Raw genomic sequence first — 4,142 nt, 5'->3', positions numbered from 1 at the left:
AGAAACATTGATGAGAGAGAAACATCCATCAGCTGCCTCCTGCACACTCCCCACTGGGGTTGTGCCTGCAACCAAGGTACATGCCCTTGACTGGAATCGAACCCAAGACCCTTCAGTCCACAGGCTGACGCTCTATCCACAGAGCCAAACCGGTCAGGGCTAGAAATCAGGATTTTAAAAAGATTCCCAGGTGATTATAATGTGCAGCCAAGGTTGAGAACCACTGCTTTAGACAAGGGGCAGCTTCTGCCCAAGATGTTAGAGTAGGACCTCTTTCTCTTCTTCTCATTTTCTATAGACCCTTGGTTGTTATCCACATACAGTAGTAATTTTTATCTTATTCCCCCCTCCTTAAATAATTGTTAGTCAGAATATATTTATTTTAATGCCATTCTTAAATTATCTCTAATAGTAGCCACTGCCCTCAGTCTAACTGACTGCTGGATATGCCATGCATCACTGGACTCCATTATAAAACCCCTGGGCAATTCTAATCTCTTCTAATGAAACCACAAGGAGATATAGCTGATGGCATTTCTACTTGCACCTACATGGAAAGATGATATTAAACAAATCAACCGGTAAATTACTTTACCAGTATCCATCTCTCCAATTATTACAATCTACTGATCATACCCTATATAATTCTAAGTTATATTTTCACAGCCATTTTAGGACAATGGGCCAAATACTTGCCATGTGGAAGAGACTAATAGAGATCCGAATATGTAGCCAAACTGATGCAAGGCCTTGGTTCTGACCTCATGTCATGATTGCCTCCTGTTCCCCCAGATCTCTGCGTGTGCCTGCTGAGTACTACTTCCTTCGTGACCAAAACGTCCAGCTCTGTTTGCTTCAGACTCTGCCAGATGTAAGTGGTGGCTGACTCCCTGGCTATACATCAGGCTCTGAATAAATAGTCGTTGCTCGTGCCTATGCGGGTGGTCTTCATCTCTTTTATCGGCAGTGCTGCCTAATCAAAAGGTTTTCTTCCACGAACCTTTTGGAATCTACTAGACTTGTGCTCCATAGGGTGTGACTCAAACTCTTATATTAACATTTATCTTTTTCATTCCAGGAATCCTATGCAAGATGCCCAGACTTCAAAATTCTACCACAACTGAGCTGTGCTGTTCCCTTTCAACATACGATTTAACTTATTTTACAGAAACAACACCAACAAAAGTCTCAGAAAGACTATTAATCAGATCCTGCTTCGTCTTGCTCAGGAGTTTTATACTCGTCTCTTAGTTGTTTAGGAACCTATTGTATTCATTAATATGGAACAAAAGGAAGGGCTGATAATGTTGAACTTTACCTAAGGTCTGTGTCACTAGAAAACAAGTGATGCTTAAGAAATGCTTAGGGCTGGGAAGGATGGGGGATGGGCAGGGGATGGGAGGGGTAGCAATCATATATTTTTTTCTTGATGTGTTGAGAATGTTCTAAAATTGATTGTGGCGATGGTTTCAAATTTGTGAATAAAAATCATTGTAAGATCTTTGTTAAGGCCTCAGAAGTATTGAAGGTGGTGCCTAGTAGACCCTCTCATGTAGACCAACGGGCTTCTAATGATCCTTTGTATCCTCATAGGCAGCCAGAATTAGATGCAGGTTCAACTCAAAAATAATTATGGATGTGGCTTTGGAATACAGAGTGAACTGCTCATCAGATTCCTAGAAAATCCACAAAATTTTAAAGAGAATCACATTGGTGAAAATGCTGGCAGCTTGAATTCAAAGGGACAAAGTTCAGAACTGGCTCTCAACTTCTTATGCTCAGGAAACTGGCTTCCAAAGAGCTAAACATCTGCAAACATGGCTCATTTGTTTCCCGTAGTTTTTAACAGCTTGATTGAGATCTGATTCATACACCACACAACTCACTCATTTAAACGCACGAGGACAAATAAAACATTATTAAAACGAATCTCGCATGTTCTCAAAATTTTGAATGTGGCTGCTAGAAAACTTACAATTTTCATATTTGCTTTTATTGACAAAATAAAATCTCGAGGATATTTTTATTTCTTACACAAAATTACAAAGCCCAAACTTTGACCTGCCATGTGACCGAATGATCTTCATCCAGAAAAAAACTCCTTGATGGCTTTCTGACTTTTAAATTGTTAGCTGCCATCGACTCTTCTTGATGTGCTGGTCCCAGCCTAGGGTCTGCGAGGCCTGTTCACACATTTGGAGGGAGTGAGGCTGTGGATGGGAAGCAGTGCCTTCCAGATGCGGCACTTGAGGCTGATTAGAAGCCTCTGCTTGACTGGCCTGTTTAATCAAGCCTGGCAGCCATTTATTGCTTGCTTGACTAAAACGTGCTGGATATTATTGCTGTAAAGAACCTTTCTCCATCAGCTCTTTCCAGAGCTTAGAATTATCTCCAGGGCCATGCAGATTACCTGTGTGTGTGTATATATAGGCCAGGGCTGAAACGGGAGGGAGAGATGGGTGGGAAGAATAACGCTGAGAAATGTGAGCGCTCCGAAGTGGCCCACACCTGTTCATGGTGTCAGAGTGTCACTCTCTTCGGGGAGCCTGGAGTTCAACCCTTGCAGAGGGGGGCTGTGGGCCTCGAAGGCATGTAGGAATGACAGAAGAAGCAGTCCTAAAAGGGCATGTGCCCACAATGTACTAGAATATAATTTTTAAAAATTTCCCCTTCCAAATTAACCCCACACTAAATGTCTGCATTTCCTCACTTATCCAACATTTACCCAACACAAGACACAAGCTCACGGATTGAAGGTAGATGGATGGAAAAGGGAGGAATGAAGGACGAAGGCTGGGTTTCTGGCTGGAGCAACCCCCTGTGGTGCTATTTTTGAGAAAGATTCAGATCTGAGGTCGAGGAGCTGGAAATGAAGAGGGCCGCTGTGTACATGGACATTTGGAGAACCCTATGGTACATTCACATGCGCTGGTGGTGTGGATGCCTGGTCCCCTCCAGAACACAATGTATCACTCTCTCTTGAGTGACGCTCTGGCTTGGGTATTCTTTTACTCTTCCTAGATGACCCGTCAGTGTAGCCAGCCTTGAGAACGCTGGTGCTGACTGTGGTGCTGCCGTGTGATCTGGAAGATGGTTGGACAAACAGGTTTTAGAGCAGCGGTTCTCAACCTGCTGGTCTCGACCCCTTTGGGGGCCGAACGACCCTTTCACAGGGGTTGCCTAAGACCATCGGAAAACACATATATAATTACATATTGTTTTTGTGATTAATCACTATGCTTTAATTATGTTCAATTTGTAACAATGAAAATACATCCTGCATATCAGATATTTACATTATGATTCATAACAGTAGCAAAATTACAGTGATGAAGTAGCAACGAAAATAATTTTATGGTTGGGGGTCACCACAACATGAGGAACTGTATTAAAGGGTCGTGGCATTAGGAGGGTTGAGAACCACTGTTTTAGAGGCAAAGAAGGGCCTTTCCATTTTGGACATGTGAAAAAGAGGACATGCAGGGGCTGAACGGAGATTCGGGAATCCGGAATTCTAGCCTCTGCTCTGCAACCTTCCAGAAGCGCCTTCCCATTCTAGCCTTATTTCGCTCACCTGTAAAAGGAAGAGATTGGACTAAATGAGCCATCCCTTCTAGTGGTCGGCAAACTGCAGCTTGCGAGCCACGTGCGGCTCTTTGGCCCCTTGAGTGTGGCCACAAAGTTTCAATCGCACTGTACGTGCGCGCCTACACGTGGTATTTTGTGGAAGAGCCACACTCAAGGGGCCGCATTTTGCCGACCACTACCTTAGCCAACTGCTCCCTACATGTCTGGGATCCCCAGTCTTTGACAATATACTCTGAGTGGTACACAGATTTGAACCCCTGTGCTACCATCCCCCACTGGATACATTACTCAACTTCTCTAGCGATTGGTTTCCTTAGCTGGAAAAAGTATATGAAATGTACCTGTCGTCTGAGTCATTATAAAGATTAAAGAAATGAATACCTGTTACTTAGTTTGATGACTCTCACCTGAAAGCTGGTCAATAAAAATAACTATGATTATTATGTTCCTTTATGTTCTTTTTATTTAACTTGTTATCCCAGAGTTCCAGAGAAATCGAGAGAAGAGCCCATAGAAAGAAGACATAGTTGATTTTACACGTTTGGCTAATTTCT

The 4,142-nt window shown here is 43.0% G+C and overlaps 1 long non-coding RNA gene across 1 annotated transcript in view; it reads left to right on the top strand.

Annotated features, from left to right (window-relative positions):
- LOC106696728 overlaps positions 1 to 1,286 on the top strand; it is a 6,673-nt gene extending 5,387 nt beyond the window's left edge. Inside the window, exons 4-5 of the long non-coding RNA XR_001347673.2 lie at positions 793 to 871; positions 1,079 to 1,286. This is a non-coding gene — a long non-coding RNA (uncharacterized LOC106696728). The remainder of the gene's footprint in view (positions 1 to 792; positions 872 to 1,078) is intronic.
- Positions 1,287 to 4,142: the final 2,856 nt, after the last annotated feature.

This window comes from Myotis lucifugus, unplaced genomic scaffold (genome assembly GCF_000147115.1).
Source record: "Myotis lucifugus unplaced genomic scaffold, Myoluc2.0 scaffold_27, whole genome shotgun sequence".
In the NCBI taxonomy this organism is placed as follows: Eukaryota; Metazoa; Chordata; class Mammalia; order Chiroptera; family Vespertilionidae; genus Myotis; species Myotis lucifugus.
This window is presented reverse-complemented; position numbering and strand designations above follow the sequence as displayed.